An 18,735-nucleotide genomic window follows, 5' to 3' on the forward strand; every position below is an offset into this window, starting at 1 on the left:
ATGTTTCTATCACTGAAACCCTTCTATTCTGTAGGTCACATTTAGTTAGTTACAACGCACTAATGTAGGATAGCAAGGGACAGTAACACACATATCACGACAAAACAAGTATGAAATTGATGCACATACATACATACATTACTCCTTGTTCCACAGATCATGAATACAACATTCTGTAATGATGTGGAATGTGTCACCTTAACTTACATTTTCTTTACACAAAATAATTAATTAATAATTTTTTTACTACTTCATATCTAAGAATTCATCTACTATGTAGAAGGAGTTGTCATTCATAAATTCTTTTAATTTGCTTTTAAATGTTGGTTGGCTATCTTTCAGGCTTTTAATACTATTCTGCAAATGACCAAAGATTTTTGTGGCACCATAATTCACCCCTTTCTGTGCCAAAGTGAGATTTAATCCAGAATAGTGAATATCATCCTTTCTCCTAGTGTTGTAGCTATGCAGTTCACTGTTGTTTTTGAATTGGGATGGGTTATTAATGAAAAATTTCATGAGTGAATATATGTATTGCGAAGGTACTGTGAATATTCCGAATTCCTTAAATATATGTCTGGAAAGTGATGTTGGGTGGGCCTCAGCTATTATTCAGATTACACGCTTTTGTGCAATGAATACTTTATGACGAATTGCCCCAAAATATGATGCCATATGAAAGTAGAGAATGAAAATACGCATAGGAGGCTAATTTACTGATATGTTTATCACAAAAATTTGCAATAACCTTAATAGCATAAATAGCTGATCCTAACCGTTTCAGCAGATAATCAATGTGTTTCCTCCAATTCAATGTCTCATCAACGCATACACCCAGAAATTTGGAGTATTCTGCCTTAGCAACAGACTTCCATTCATAGTTTATATTTACCATTGGTGTTATACCATTTACTGTACAGATCGTATAACTGTGTTTTCTCAAAATTTAATGAGTGTCCATTTGCAGAGAACCACTTAATAATTTTCTGAAAGACATTATTTGCATTTTCCTCAGCTGATTCTTGGGTGTGATTACTATACTTGAATCATCAGCAAACAGAACTAGCTTTGCATCTTCATTAATACAGAGTGGTAAGTCGTTAATATATATTAAGAACAATAAGAGACCCAAGACTGAACCCTGTGGGACACCATTCCTGATACTCACCTAGTTAGAGGACTCTGCTGGTTTTTGCAGACTATCTGTACTGTTAATTTTAACCTTCTGCATTCTTCCAAACAATTATGAATTAAACCATTTGTGCACTGTTCCACTCATACCACAATACTTAAGCTTATCTAGAAGAATTTCATGATTCACACAACCAAAAGCCTTTGAGAGATCACACAATTTCCTCATGGGTGATGTTCGGTTATTCAGTGCATTTAATATTTGATCAGTGAAAGCATATATAGCACTTTCTGCTGAAAAGCCTTTCTGAAAACCAAATTGACATTTTGTTAGTACTTAATTTTTAAAAACATATGATGTTACTCTTGAATACAGTACTTTTTCAAGAATTTTGAAAAAAACTGTCAGAAGTGAGATTGGGTGGTAGCTGTTAGAATCAGATCCATCCCCTTTTTTATGCAATGGTTTAACAATAGTGTAATTCAGTCTATCTGGAAAAATGCCCTGTTTCAGTGAGATACTACATATGTGGCAGAGAATCCTACTTATTTGTTGGGAACAAGCTTTTAGTACTCTGTTGGGAATGCCATAAACTGCATGTGAGCTTTTACTTTTGAGTGAACTTATCATTTTCCTATTTTTAGTGGGAGAAATGGGTTGAATTTCAGTTTCATCAAATTGCAAAGCTACTGCCTCTTCCATATACTGCCGTCCACTTTCTAATGAATAGCTGGATCCTATTTTCTCTGAAACACTTAAAAATGATTATTAAAAATGTTTTCTACTTCTGACTTCTTGTTAACGAACTTTTCATTGTGTTTGATAGAAACACAATCTTCTTGTGCTCTCAGTTGCCCTGTTTCCCTTTTCACAATATTCCAAATTATTTTAATTTTATTGTCAGGTGTGCTAGTCTCAGACATAATGCACATACTTCTGGATTTTTTAATAACTTTTCTTAATACAGTGGAGTAGTTTTATATTGTTTTACTGTTTTTGAATCATTACTCCTCCTAACTATAAGGTACATTTCCCTTTTCTGTTTACAAGATACTTTTAGCCCTTTAGTAAGCCATGGCTTTTTGCATGGTTTCTTACAATTATATTTGACTGTTTTCTTATGGAAACTATTTTCAAATATACTCACAAAGGTATCATGAAATAGGTTAAATTTTAAATTAGCATCATGTTCCTTGTACACCTCATCCCAGTCAACTGTTGCAAGCTTTCCCTAAAATTTCGAATTGTTAAATTGTTAATTGAACGCACTAATTAGGAGGACTGTTTTGCATTACATTATGGAGCTATGTCATATACTGTAACTAGCTGTGCATCATGATCAGACAGACCATTCTTTACAGGAAAAGTTTTTATTTGATTAAATTTATCTTGGTCTATGGAAACTTCTGTATCAGTGTGCTGCTTTCCTGTACCACTCTAGTAGGAAAATCAATAACTGATGTCAAATTGAAAGAACCAAGTAATACTTCAAGGTCAAGCTTTCTATTAGACTCTTTCAGAAAATCTATGTTGAAATCCCCACAAACAATAATTTGCTTTCCTTTGTCTGACTGGTAGCACAACAAAGAATCCAAGTTTTTCAAAAATAGTTGAAAACTTCCCAATGGGGACTTATACACAGCTACAATTATAAAAGTGCCATTAGTTTCAGCTCACATGCATATGCTTCTATATGTTGCTCTACACAAATTTTTTTGGTTTCTAAATTTTTAACACTATGACAGATTTTAACATATATGCCAACTCCTTCTCTCTCCATAGTATCTCTGCTTACACGTACAGGAAGCTTAGATTCACCTATATTTACCATTTCCATATCTGTGACTATATGATGTTCAGACAGGCATAGTACATCTATTCCGTCCTCAGTTTCTAAATCTTCTAAACAAACAAGAAGCTCATCTATTTTGTTTGTTAATCCCCTGATATTCTGATGCAATATATTAACATTATTTTTCACTGTGCTTTTTTGTGAATCTTGTGACATACTAACATTATTTTTCACTGTACTGTTATTAGATTCTTGTGATATTTTTGCTATAATCACAGCCAGTTTACGTTTTCCTTTCCTATTGAGATGCAAGCCATATCTTGTGAAGTCCCACCTACCAATCTACCAATACCATCTACAGAAACCAAACCTATGCCTGACAAAGTAGCTGCCTGAAGCAGCTGATCTAGCTCCATATTGACCCTCCTGACAGAGCTGTTCATTTGGGTCCAGTCATACCACATGAAAGCAGGAACCAAGCCAACAATTGCATGAAAAATAAAAGAGAGAGAGATAGTTTTGTGAGCAAATTATCTGGCTCTTGTATCTGAGCATGTTTTTATCCATGGAGAGAGAGAGAGAGAGAGAGAGAGAGAGCATTAATGAAGTGTTTAACAGATGAGGAACAGAAGTAATATAGAAGAATCAAGTTCTCTCTTAAAAGAGAGTGCTGGTGAATAAATGACTTAAAAATTCAATAAAAAGGCTACAGTTATTAATATATTACACCTCTTAATTTCAAGAGATGTCTATTTCAGCAGTTGATCATTATGATTTTATCATTTCATCTGTAGGAGCCATTAATTTCTTTGGATTTGAATTAATACTTCAGGGTCTCTTACAACTACAAATATTCTGGATTGGATGGAGAGTTGTCTAAGCTAAAAAATACTTGTGTCCACACCACACATGGGTAACAACAGCCTCTGATGTGCAGTGCACCCTAACCCATTTACGGGGACACTACAAATCACAACCCACTGTCTTAAGTCCAGGAAGTCATAGCCTGGCTTGTCACTGAGCTTTCCAAGTCTCTGGTTCAAATCCTCAGGCCTTCTAATCAGTTCTGAACTAGACGGCCCCAAACATTGACAGAGACAATGCCAGACAGTGAGCATCGCTGAAACTCCATGAGCAATGTCATTCTCAACCTTCCCTCCGGTCACTGGAATGATCCAAGCATGGCCTTAGATGCCAGACACCATTTAGTCCAGTGGGCACCACAGTCTGGTGTTGGTTGCACATTTTTCCCTCAATGGCTGCCAGAATGGCCTCTTCAACATGCTGAATGAGGCCACCAAGCATGGACTAGGTGAGCCTTCCTGTCACTTGCTGCCATTTCCACTTAGGGGTACCATTATTAGCCGTATGTATCAACAACTGATGATACAAAGAACCCTATCCTGTGTGCGGTGGGTATCACTATTTCAGTCCGAGCTGGAAGACATCTCAAATTGTGTATTCATTTTTTTCTTCTTGTTCTTTCCATTCACTTGGTTTCTTGCCCCATGAATTGGATTTTGGAGGATGGCAGCCATGAAATTCACTACCACAGTATTGGAATGGCAGTAAGCCAGTCATCATTCAGTTTTAACTCTCTTGTAGCTGTTGTATAAATAAAGTGGGTAACTTGCAGGAATATAACCCCCCCCCATATATATATATATATATATATATATATATATATATATATAATAGAAAGAAACTTCCACATGGGAAAAATATATTAAAAACAAAGATTCCAAGACTTACCAAGCGGGAAAGCGCCGGCAGACAGGCACATGAACAAAACACACAAACACACACACACAGAATTACAAGCTTTCGCAACTGGCAGTTGCTTCGTCAGGAAAGAGGGAAGGAGAGGGAAAAATGAAAGGATGTGGGTTTTAAGGGAGAGGGTAAGGAGTCATTCCAATCCCGGGAGCGGAAAGACTTCCCTCAGGGGAAAAAAAGGACAGGTGTACACTCGCACACACACACACACACACACACACACACACACACACATATCCATCCGCACGTACACAGACACAAGCAGACATATTTAAAGGCAAAGAGAAAGGGCAGAGATGTCAGTCGAGGCGGAAGTACAGAGGCAAAGAAGTTGTTGAAAGACAGGTAAGGTATGAGCGGCGGCAACTTGAAATTAGCGGAGGTTGAGGCCTGGCGGATATCGAGAAGAGAGGATATACTGAAGGGCGAGTTCCCATCTCCGGAGTTCGGATAGGTTGGTGTTGGTGGGAAGTATCCAGATAACTCGGACGGTGTAACACTGTGCCAAGATGTGCTGGCCGTGCATCAAGGCATGTTTAGCCACAGGGTGATCCTCATTACCAACAAACACTGTCTGCCTGTGTCCATTCATGCGAATGGACAGTTTGTTGCTGGTCATTCCCACATAGAAAGCGTCACAGTGCAGGCAGGTCAGTTGGTAAATCACGTGGGTGCTTTCACATGTGGCTCTCCCTTTGATCGTGTACACCTTCCGGGTTACAGGACTGGAGTAGGTGGTGGTGGGAGGGTGCATAGGACAGGTTTTACACCGGGGGCGGTTGCAAGGGTAGGAGCCAGAGGGTAGGGAAGGTGGTTTGGGGATTTCATAGGGATGAACCAAGAGGTTACGAAGGTTAGGTGGACGGCGGAAAGACACTCTTGGTGGAGTGGGGAGGATTTCATGAAGGATGGATCTCATTTCGGGGCAGGATTTTAGGAAGTCGTATCCCTGCTGGAGAGCCACATTCAAGGTCTGATCCAGTCCCGGGAAGTATTCTGTCACAAGTGGGGCACTTTTGGGGTTCTTCTGTGAGAGGTTCTGGGTTTGAGGGGATGAGGAAGTGGCTCTGGTTATCTGCTTCTGTACCAGGTTGGGAGGGTAATTGCGGGATGCGAAAGCTGTTTTCAGGTTGTTGGTGTAATGGTCGAGGGATTCAGGACTGGAGCAGATTCGTTTGCCACGAAGGCCTAGGCTGTAGGGAAGGGACCGTTTGATATGGAATGGGTGGCAGCTGTCATAATGGAGGTACTGTTGCTTGTTGGTGGGTTTGATGTGGAGGCGGATGTGTGCAGCTGGCCATTGGACAGATGGAGGTCAACGTCTAGGAAAGTGGCATGGGATTTGGAGTAGGACCAGGTGAATCTGATGGAACCAAAGGAGTTGAGGTTGGAGAGGAAATTCTGGAGTTGTTCTTCACTGTGAGTCCAGATCATGAAGATGTCATCAATAAATCTGTACCAAACTTTGGGTTGGCAGGCTTGGGTAACCAAGAAGGCTTTCTCTAAGCGACCCATAAATAGGTTGGCATACGAGGGGGCCATCCTGGTACCCATGGCTGTTCCCTTTAATTGTTGGTATGTCTGGCCTTCAAAAGTGAAGAAGTTGTGGGTCAGGATGAAGCTGGCTAAGGTGACGAGGAAAGAGGTTTTAGGTAGGGTGGCAGGTGATCGGCGTGAAAGGAAGTGCTCCATTGCAGCGAGGCCCTGGACGTGCGGGATATTCGTGTATAGGGAAGTGGCATCAATGGTTAGAACGATGGTTTCCGTGGTAACAGACTGGGTACGGATTCCAGGCGTTCGAGAAAGTGGTTGGTGTCTTTGATGAAGGATGGGAGACTGCATGTAATGGGTTGAAGGTGTTGATCTATGTAGGCAGAGATACGTTCTGTGGGGGCTTGGTAACCAGCTACAATGGGGCGGCCAGGATGTTTGGGTTTGTGAATTTTAGGAAGTAGGTAGAAGGTAGGAGTGCGAGGTGTCGGTGGGGTGAGGAGTTTGATGGAGTCAGGTGAAAGGTTTTGTAGGGGGCCTAAGGTTCTGAGGATTCCTTGAAGCTCCGCCTGGACATCAGGAATGGGATTACCTCGGCAAACTTTGTATGTAGAGTCGTCTGAAAGCTGACGCAGTCCCTCAGCCACATACTCCCGACGATCAAGTACCACGGTCGTGGAACCCTTGTCAGCCGGAAGAATGATGATGGATCGGTCAGCTTTCAGATCACGGATAGCCTGGGATTCGGCTGTGGTGATGTTGGGAGTAGGATTAAGGTTTTTCAAGAAAGATTGAGAGGCAAGGCTGGAAGTGAGAAATTCCTGGAAGGTTTGGAGAGGGTGATTTTGAGGAAGAGGAGGTGGGTCCCGCTGTGATGGAGGACAGAACTGTTGCAGGCAGTGTTCAATTTGGATAGAGTCTTGGGGAGTTGGATCATTAGGAGTGGGATCAGGATTGTTTTTCTTCGTGGCAAAGTGATATATATGATGTAAATAAAATAGAAGGTAACTTCCACATGGGAAAAATATATTAAAAACAAAGATTCCAAGACTTACCAAGCGGGAAAGCGCCGGTAGACAGGCACAATAAAATAACACACAAACACACACACAAAATTACGAGCTTTCGCAACCGGCAGTTGCTTCATCAGGAAAGAGGGAAGGAAAAGGAAAGATGAAAGGATGTGGGTATTAAGGGAGAGGGTAAGGAGTCATTCCAATTCCGGGAGCGGAAAGACTTCCCTTAGGGGGAAAAAATGGACAGGTGTACACTCGCGCGCACACACACACACACACACATATCCATCCGCACATACACAGACACAAGCAGACATATTTAAAGGCAAAGAGTAAGGGCAGAGATGTCAGTCGAGGCGGAAGTACAGAGGCAAAGAAGTTGTTGAAAAACAGGTGAGGTATGAGCGGCGGCAACTTGAAATTAGCGGAGGTTGAGGCCTGGCAGGGATATACTGAAGGGCGAGTTCCCATCTCCGGAGTTCGGATAGGTTGGTGTTGGTGGGAAGTATCCAGATAACTCGGACAGTGTAACACTGTGCCAAGATGTGCTGGCCGTGCACCAAGGCATGTTTAGCCATAGGGTGATCCTCATTACCAACAAACACTGTCTGCCTGTGTCCATTCATGCGAATGGACAGTTTGTTGCTGGTCATTCCCACATAGAAAGCGTCACAGTGCAGGCAGGTCAGTTGGTAAATCCCGTGGGAGCTTTCACACGTGGCTCTCCCTTTGATCGTGTACACTTCCGGGTTACAGGACTGGAGTAGGTGGTGGTGGGAGGGTGCATAGGACAGGTTTTACACCGGGGGCGGTTGCAAGGGTAGGAGCCAGAGGGTAGGGAAGGTGGTTTGGGGATTTCATAGGGATGAACCAAGAGGTTACGAAGGTTAGGTGGACGGCAGAAAGACACTCTTCATGGAGTAGGGAGGATTTCATGAACGATGGATCTAATTTCAGGGCAGGACCACTCCCAGATTCAACCAAACAGACCTCGTCAAAGATTTACTGTCCTACACTCGTACTCTCTGCTGGAAATATCACTTTGCCACGAAGAAAAATGATCCTAATCCTACTCCTAATGATCCAACTCCCCAAGACACTATCCAAATTAAACTCTGCCTGGAACAGTTCCGTCCTCTGTCACAGCGGGGCCCACCTCCTCTTCCTCAAAATCACCCTCTCCAAACCTTACAGGAATTTCTGACTTCCAACCTTGTCTCTCAATCCTTCTTAAAAAACCTTAATCCTACTCCCAACATCACCACTTGCGAAAGCTTGAATGTTGTGTGTATGTTTGTGTGTCTATCAATCTGCCAGCGCTTTCGTTTGGTAAGTCACATCTTCTTTGTTTTTAGATATATTTTTCCCATGTGGAATGTTTCCCTCTATATGTATAAGAGAGAGATAATGTGATGCTATACATTGGGTTTCTGTGTTCCTTGAAACTTTCTTCAATTGTTCACACAGTATGTCCAATGTATGCTTTACCAGATTTACCTGGAATACTGTAAACATCCAGTTTATGGTGTTCCAAAGTCGTCCTTTGCTGTACCTAATAGTGCATTTTTGGGAAATGCATTTAATGTTATGTTGTGCCAGGATTCTGCCGATTTTGTTTGATACTTTCCTGGACTGCAGCAGATATGCCATTGTCTTCCCTCCTCATCATGCTCTGTTTGCTGGGCCTGTACCTTCTACTTGATTGGATGTTGGATTTGTCTCTTGCCATGTCCATTCTTCTTCAATACTTCCTTAAAGTGATTGAGCTCCATTTGAAGACTTTCAACTTTCTTTGGTCAATAGTGAACAGGTCCTATGTGCCACTGTGGGTTATATATATATGAGGGAAACATTCCATGTGGGAAAAATATATCTAAAAGCAAAGATGACGTGACTTACCAAACGAAAGTGCTGGCAGGTCGATAGACACACAAACAAACACAAACATACACACAAAATTCAAGCTTTCGCCTCATCAGGAAAGAGGGAAGGTGAGAGAAAGATGAAAGGATGTGGGTTTTAAGGGAGAGGGTAGGAGTCATTCCAATCCTGGGTGTGGAAAGACTTACTTTAGGGGGAAAAAAGGATAGGTATACACTCACGCACACACACGCATATCCATCCGAACATACAGTCACAAGCAGAAATTTGTAATGGCCAATGTCTGATTGTGACTGTGTATGTGTGGTCGGATGTGTGTGTGTGTGTGTGTGTGTGTGCGGGAGCGCGCGCTAGTGTATACCTGTCCTCTTTTTCCTCCTAAGGTAAGTCTTTCTGCTCCCGGGATTGGAATGACTCCTTACCCTCTCCTTTAAAACCCACATCCTTTCGTCTTTCCCTCTTTCCTGATGAAGCAACTGTTGGTTGCGAAAGCTTGAATTTTGTGTGGATAGAATGTGGAATGTTACATGTATGATGGACTTACTTTGGATTAAGAGTTGCGGCAAGTAGGATCACAGTGGAATTGTGATTAGTGGCATTGTTGTAACCTGACATTTTGAACAGTGATTGTAATTTGATGAATAATGATAACATTTAATCTCATACAAGAGAAACTGGAATGAAGCTAGGAAAATCATTTATGGAAAATTACAAATTCATGAAAGGAAAAGGTACGATCAGTTCTCTGGTTATTTTAACTTCTCCCTTATCTGTGGCTCGGAACATTATTTGGTATGTCGTAGCTCTTAGGGAACTTTGTGTCCTGGAAAATCAGAAGAGCCTGCACCATGATTGTTTATACTCTGCTTTAAGAGATTAAATTCTGGACTTTATTAAATTGATACACAACTTGGAAAGTGATTCTCAAGCTTCAAAATGAGTACGTCATAGTACCCAAGATGGCTTCCCCATGGTGTACGACTGTGCCTCTGATTACTTTAGGAATTTTCAGAGTCGACAATCACCAGAATTCTGAAGAGCCACAAAGATATTATTCTAGGTGGAGTAATTAATTTCATACCTGGAAGAGTGGGAGATAATAGTGTGAAAATATCGGTGAAGCAATGTCTCTTGGCCAAAAGTTTCCATTCAAGTACGTAGATATTATTCAGTCATATTAATTTAATTTTAAATTTCACAGAGGAAGGGAAGTTATAACTGATCTTACGCAACCAACAAAATCTGCAGTTGCAGAACACTGTATGGCTACAGGAGACTCAATAAAGTATGAAGAAACACATGTATTAAGACAGATGTCGTCATTTTGGGACTGTGTTCTGAAAGAGGCTATTGCAATTCGAGTGGCCGACAGGCTGATAGACAGTGGCTTCATCATAATCAAAGATTTGGACCCAGTGCTCACTCAACTAAAGTTGCACTGTCAGCCGAGAGCCATTTCCACACCCGACAGGAGCTGCAGAGGCACTGATGAACTGTGGTTCGCACCCAGCCTTCAGTGGTCTGTCTTTGGGGCTCTATCATCTTTCTTTCTTTGATCCTAGCTAATTCATTCTCAACTTTCACTTTTCTTACTTCTCCAACAGGAGTATTTGCTCTATTATCCTTCCTTCCATACTCATATGTTTCTATCACTGTAACACTTCTTTTCTGCAGACAACATATAGGTCTATCATACTAATGTAGGATAGCATGGGACAGTAATACATGTAACATGACAAAACAAATATGCAGTCGATATGTTTGGTGGAAATTCACATCTTAGTCACATCACAAGAACAGGGCAAGTGAACAGGAATGGAAACCATTCGCTAAGTGAAGCTGTTGTTTTTTATCCCTGGAGAGAGAGCAGTCATGAAGTGTTTAACAGATGAGAAGAAAAGTAATATAGAAGGCTCAAGTTATCACTTAAGAGAGAGCACAAGAGAAAAAAATTATTTGAAAAAGGCTACACTTGTTAATATATTAAACCTCTTAATGTCAAGAGATGTGTAGTCCAGCAATTGATCATTAGGATTTTATCATTTCATCTGTAGTGTCATTAATGTCTTTGGATTTTAATTAATACTTCAGGGTCTCTTACAGCATAAATACCTGGATTAGATAGAGTGTCATTTTTATTTCTTCTTATTCTTTCCATTCACTTGGTTTCTTGCCACCTGAACTGGAATTTCGGGGATTGCAGTGTGAAATTCAATATCAAAATATTGGAATGGCAGTAAGCTAATCATTATGACTGCATTCAACATTTGAGCCTTCAGTTTTAACTTTCTTGTGGCTGTTGAATAAATAAAGTGGGTAATCCAGAATAAGATATTCACTATGCAGCAGAATGCGCACTGATGAAACTTCCTGGCAGATTCAAACTGTGTGCCGGACCGAGACTCGAACTCGGGACCTTTGCCTTTTGCAGGCAAGTGCTCTACCATCTCAGCTACCCAAGCAGGAGTGATAGTTCTGCAAGGTTCGCAGGAGAGTTTCTGTGAAGTTTGGAAAGCAGGAGACAAGATACTGGCGGAAGTAAAGCTGTGAGGATGGGGTGAGAGTCGTGCTTGGGTAGCTCATATGGTAGAGTGCTTGCCCGTGAAAGGCAAAGGTCCCAAGTTTGAGTCTCGGTCTGGCACACAAGTGGCTAATGTTTGCAAAAATATCATATATATATACACACACAAAGGCAGACAGACAGAAAGTTGTGTAGTTTAGAAACATTTTATTCAAAAAATACATCTGAATTGTTTCAAAGAAATTGTTACACTGACTTTTAATGGAACACTGATCACACTTGTTGATTTTCAATAAACAGTTTACTCTTCCTTGGGCAGCACAGTAGTAGTACAACAAACATAAAAAACTATCAATTTATTCTGCACTGAGGATATTGAGAGATAGTACAGTGTATCTTACAGCACAGAAACTAATATAGAAATAAATTCAATATACAAGACGATAAATTAGCTGTTGAGTGTAGATTCTCCTTGTTCTCTTTTACCTTAACAGATGAAATATGAAAATGCAGTCTACTTGCAGTAACAGAGTACTATCACATGAGAAATACATAGACTAGATACAACACAGAAATAACCACAGACTGTATTGAAAAACTGAATGCCAATCCAAAATGAACTTAAGAGAATGAAAGAAAAGCACGAAGAATTTATAGCTGGAGCCACAAACGATGGCGGTAGAGTTTTGGCTTGTTCTGCGCACCTGCATCATGGATGCATCGACAGCCAAGCGTGGTACTTAATGTCATAGCCAATGCGTGCATTAAATGTGATCGTAGTGAATTGTTTAGCGCATTTATATTTCATTTGTTGCGAATTGTCATTGCTGATGGTAGTTGTAAGTGATAAATTCTGCATAAGCAAGCGAGAGACCCAGACGTAGGCTTCCTTCAAGTGGAAAGAACATACATGCGCGTACCACAACTGTCACTTGGAATCAACCACTCAAGCCTGTGCTTAGACAAGGGAAAACCATCATCGTTCAAGGATCAGACCATATAATTAATTTGTTATTGTAAATCAATCAAAAACTGGCAGTGTAATTCCTTTAAAAATGTACGTTGTATATTTCACAATCAGATCATGGAGATTATTTATTTTATGTGCTATTTTACACAGCAAGCAGACAGTGAAGAAAAAAAAAAGCTGTGTTAACAAGTAGTATAACAGTAAATTTCATTCTGTATTTTGAATAACTGATACAATACAAATTTTAACAAATTAGATTTTAATGTTCTGTCAATGACAATGGAGCACATACTTGGGCTGGACAAGGATGGTCAGGGATTTTAACTGGCTTTCATCCGCCTCATGAAACCTAAATCTGGATGGCCAAGTGGGGTGTGAATGCTGCTCCTCCTGAATGTGAGTTCATTCCATTAACTGCTGTGTCACCATGCTCGATAACAATACTAAAGATCCAATAAAAAGTAATTTGATGGAAGAAATCTGGATTGTACACTGCTTCCTCATTACAAAGTTGTTAGAATTATGTCACAAAAACTAAGTAACACAGAATAATTCAGGTTTCATATAAAAAGAAATATAAAGAATAGCATGCAAGGAAATGTGGGAGGTGGGGATTGGAAAATAAATTTTATAAAGCTACTACAGAATTGACATAAGCTAAAACTGTGAAAAAAGTTGCACAGAAAGATTCACTATAATCTTATAATGAAAGTATTGTATAAAAATGAATATTTGAATTCAGAAATGTATTAAATTCACAAGGAAAAAAAAATGGCTGCTCAGTACTTACCAGGAGGAGCTACTTCTAGTTGAGCTCACACACACACAGATAAAGATAGTAGTGCGGCTTTGGGAGCCAGGAGTTCGTTCTTCAGGGCAGAAAGGAGTATATGACATCTATGTCTTTTGCCTCTGTGAGAGATGTTGGGTCCACCTTAACATGTACTTTAAGTGACCTCCTTCCTATCCCCTCATCTAGAGGAGGAGATTAGTGTTTAACGTCCTGTCGACAATGGCGTCATTTCAGACTTAGCACAAGCTTGGATTAGGGAAGGAAATCAGCTGTGCCCTTTCAAAGGAACCATCCTGGCATTTTCCTGAAGCGATTTAGGGAAATCATTGAAAACCTAGATCAGAATGGGAGGACAGGGGTTTGAATCATTTTCCTTCTCTAATCTTCCCAATTATTTCCTCTCTTCTCTCCTAAAGAAGAAACCTTAGGTTCTGGAAGCTAAGAGTGTTGTTTTTATTTACTTTTGTTTGTATTTACTCACTGTACTAGGAGGTGAGCTTCCTGAAAGTAAGTACTGACCAGTGCATCTATCACAAAGAATTTACTCCCCAAATGGAGGCAGAACACACACATGAAAGCACAGTATAATTAGGCAAGCTTTTGGAGCCAATGACCGCTTCTTCGGGCAGAAGAGTTGAAGTGAAAGGAAGGGGGTGAAGGAAAGGACTGGAGAGGTCTAGGAAAAGGGGGAGACTAACCAACAATCAGTCTTTGCTTCTCATCCTGTCCGGTAAATCTCCCCTGACCCTTGGTTCTGAGTGACTGTCCTGAAATCTACCTCTTTTCCTAGACCTCTTCAGTCTTTTTCTTTCACCCCTCTTCCTTCCACTTCGGCCCTTTTGCCTGAAGGAGGAGCCATTGGCTCCGAAATCTTGCCTAATTATAACTTTGTTCCATGTGTGTGCTCTGCCGCTGCTTGATGAGTAGGTTTTTTTATCTATCCAACTGAATTATTTTTTAATAATTGATGGTTTTCATTGTTATACAAAGAATTTACTGTGACTTAATTTTTGAAGAGTAAATTAAATGGAAAAATATGGTAGGCTAAAGCAGGTTGCATAAAACATGATAAGCTCTAACTTTATCGATTGACATTCCTCACTGCCATTGTTATAATTTTATACAAAAAACAATCCACTGCTTGCAGAATAATTTCATGTAAATCTGTCGTCATTCACATAACTAGTGTGCTTTTCATGTACTCCAAGTGTATTTATTGCTTCCCATGATTGTAACTTTTATACACATTATAATAATAGCATTTCCCTTAAAATAATAATGATTATCTCACAAGGAGGAAATAAAGAGCAACAACGTATCTGTAGCTGCAACTTTATAGCACAAGTTAATATTGACAGTGTTATGTGTAGGGGCACAAGTGTGTGTGTGTGTGTGTGTGTGTGTGTGTGTGTGTGTGTGTGTGTGTGTCTATTTGACAGTTTCACTGTTTGAGAATATTTTATAACAATATATTCTGAGAAACCATAGGTCTGTAAATACTATATTTGCTTTCCTGTCAACTGAAATAAGCCTAGAAAAATATCACAATGTATTGAATACAAGTGAATGATTCATTAATGTCTTTCGCTTGATTACACAATAACATCTTACTCAGTGTGATCCATGCATATTATACACTGATTTGCTTTCTCATTTAAGATGTTATCTTTCAGTTGTATTTTATTGCAGTAATTAGGCAGGGAGAAAAATTGAACCCCTTTTTAGTGTAGCAACATGAACCAAATCAGATGTGTCGAGAAAAATTATAATATATTCTTATATACATGTGACACCACATCTATACTACTTTTTTTACATACTACATAAAATAAACAAGTAAGTTACAATTACTGGTCTTCCATGTCTGGATGTGTCTCAAATTTGAACAATGGCTTTATTATTTTATAAATTTTGTTCATTGATGACACTATAGCAAGACTATTGAAGCACAAGTTTACTCAACAGCAAATTTGTTCAAGTTTACTCAACAGCAAATTTGTTCTCATGACAATTATTTCACAATAAAGCGAAAACTCTTAAAATAAAGACAAAGTATTCTGTACACCAGTTTGTTAGGTTTTGAGATTCATGAACTTACAGACTAGTGTTGTATGATCTGACTCAGAAAAAAATCTAGTTCTCCTACACAACAAGGCAGACAAAAATACTGCTTCTTCTTAAAAGACACACCTTAAGAAACAATATTACTGTAAAATATGTTGTTTGGCACTATGTAACTATCTGTAATAGGAACTTCTAATATAAGGAAGTGTGGAGCAAGCAGGGACAAGGAGAATGTGAATAACAATGCAACTGCTATTCACTGATATGACAGGTTGTCACATGGCCAATATGTGTATCAGTGAACATGGGTATCACCTTATTGGAAAATAGCTGTTCACAGATAAAACTTAGATTGCATATTTAAAGTAATGCGAACAGATACTAGCCCATTTAAATTTCACAGCCTGGGGAAGGAAGAGAGAACAGGAAAGAAGGGTAGTGGAGCAGAAACCATCTACTTATTGATCTTTAACAACCAAAGATCACTAATGAAGTTGACAGAGAAAGTGGAAATATCGCCATAGTTTCTGAGGTGAAATCTCTGTGATAAGCTGCTGAGCTATGTTACTGATGAGTTATCTGGCCAAATTTGTCCCTAGGGCATTTGTAATGTCTTCATAATGTTTTTATGGGATGATGTTAAGAATAATTCAGCCGACAGCTGATGAAATTGTTGTTTTATTGATACACAACTGGTTTCACATCTTAAAGCAGTATCATCAGGGGTGACCTACGCATTAAAGATTACTATACAGTGTCTCAATTTTGTGGATATGAATGTTAATAAAGGTAGTCTCTAAAATATACTCACAATATTAAAAGTTCATAGGTATACCCATTGCTCCTAGTCAAGCTATATTATACAGTGAATACTGTCTACATTAAACTGGTGAACGATGAGTGACACAAGATGTAATCAATCAATTTTATAAAAATTGCTAGTGGGTGCATTATGTAGTTATATACTGTAGCTTTATTTTAAAATTTGCCTTAAGAAGAAAAATATGTAAGTGGTGCCCCCTACTAGCAAAGCTCAAATGGCTGAGTATGAGGTCATGCAGTATACAGTGTGTCAAAACAGTTATGATCTACAATTTGTTAATGCAATCAACAGAAGTATAACAAAAAAGAAAAATGTTCTTTCCAACTGTGGATCAGAGACAGATCTTATAACTGTTAGACCAGCTCATCAGACAAAGGAATACTCAAGTTTTACAAGAATACTAAATATGGGTGCAGTACCCAAACTAAACAAGCAGATGTAAGAAACCTAAAAGCATCAATCCAACCTATTTTACTTCTTCAGATATAGGCAGTAAACTCAGGCATACAGAAAAAACTATGGTAAATAAATACAATGAAGTGGGTGTATACTGCATTACATGCAAATATTGCCCTATGAAATATATGAAGAAAACTGGTCGGTCATTTCAAAAAAGACTTCAAGAACACCTTAACTTAAATGATCACCAATCTGCTTCAACAATGTGCTTACAGAAAGTGGGGCAGAGCATTACAAACCCTCCTAAAAATTTAAAAATACTTCATAACAAAAAGCCATATTTTGAATATATGAGAGGAAGCAAAAACTTTTAGACATACAAAAGAAAGGGCACTGTTCATACTGAATAATCAATTAAAATTATAGAACTGTATTGTTCTTGCTAGTTTTGGTTGTTTATACAAGTAACTATAAGTTTACAACAAAATTCAGTGTCACTCTCTCTTGTAAAGAGAGTGGCCCTGTGCTCAATGTCATGTGTACATAATTCCTTACTGTCCACAAGACAGTCTCTGTTTTGCCAGTGTTTGTCCGTCTTAGTTGCTTATGCAGGCAGCTCCTATGCTTCCCAACATTGGGTTGCCTTGTCATCACACAGGTAACAAAGTGCCACCTTATACCATTCCACACAGTAATTTGCATGGGGCCTTGACTAATCACATTAGTAGCGACTATTTTTTTGTGGCCAATACGACTTTAAAAAACAACTTTTAGTGTCCTCTGGTTGTGTATCAATAAAACAACAATTTTACCAGCTCTCATCGAAATTCTTCTTAACATCATGCCTTTCAATGGCTGTGGGTGCTCGAAATATCAATTTTCTTTTCTCTTTATACCTTTTCCCTCCTCAGAACAAATCTGTTGTTTTTCGGATGTCATATGGGCTTTGTCCATGAGCTTTTTTATTTCTGTCACCACAGAAACAAATATTTATCACCATCAGCTCTACATGAGGATAGCCAGTCTTACACATAAGTACTTTTCATGACTTGCAATCAGATGTAGCTAAAGTTATGGCCATTCTCTAAAGTTGGGCCACTTAATGTTAAGTCATTGTTCCAAAACGCACCTGTATCACGCATTTGTTTACAACAGTGAAGTGCAAAATATTCTGCTTTATCACACAGAGAAATTTTAAGGGGCCAATTTGTTATACAATTTTCTAGTAGACTTTAAGATATAGCAATGCATTTCCCTTATCTTAAAAACTAATTTTTTGTAATAACCTCAGTAATCAAAGTTATACTGCTCATGTTCCCGTACTGCATTGTAATAGAGCTAAGTCACGCAATTCAGGAACATTTTTATTTGTCACTCTTCTTACATATAAGACCAGTCAAATTCTACAAATGTTAGCACTAACTGTGGATTTATTAACTGTGTATACCTTGAGGCTCAGTATCAATGAAGAGTTATTTATTCTGGATCAGTATTTCTGACCTGCTAAACACCTAATTTTCCTAACATGTTTTAGTACAGTGCAGTGACACTGAAATGCAACTCACTGATGAAGTGCCAGACCAAAAGACATGTTGAATGAGCGCCAAATGACATATATTATTTAATCTAGCACAAAGAACTCCATGAACTGACTCTCCACAAGATAAACCTATAACTAAAGAAGTAACATTTAACATCATATATGAGGTTTTTATCATGGCAAGAATAGTTTACATAATACGAGTCTTCCAGTCTGACATTTCAGATGGAGTAATATTTTCAGAGAATGAACTACAAGTACTATAAATTTGTACTTCAATTCAGAAATTCACACTAGTGGTAGTAATAACTGCATGTGGCTCAATGGCCAGGTGCCAGTCTTTTAATTGGACACCACTTTGGTGTTTTGCATGTTCCTAACGTACCCCAGTTATCCAACCGGGGAAAGGGGACCTACAGTTTAATGTGGAATCAGAGCCACGTGTAGTTCTTGGCATCTCCTAGCATTTTGGGGAGATGAAGGCTAGGTTACAGGCAGACTGCAAATTTCCATGGTCCAGCTGGGATTCAATTCCCT

General features: G+C 39.2%; 1 protein-coding gene across 1 annotated transcript in view; it reads left to right on the forward strand.

Moving 5' to 3' along the window:
* Positions 1-18,735, forward strand: part of LOC126282131 (uncharacterized) — a 590,112-nt gene that overhangs the window by 160,963 nt on the left and 410,414 nt on the right. The gene's annotated exons all lie outside the window — the stretch shown is intronic.

This window comes from Schistocerca gregaria, chromosome 1, assembly GCF_023897955.1.
Source record: "Schistocerca gregaria isolate iqSchGreg1 chromosome 1, iqSchGreg1.2, whole genome shotgun sequence".
NCBI classification, from domain to species: domain Eukaryota; kingdom Metazoa; phylum Arthropoda; class Insecta; order Orthoptera; family Acrididae; genus Schistocerca; species Schistocerca gregaria.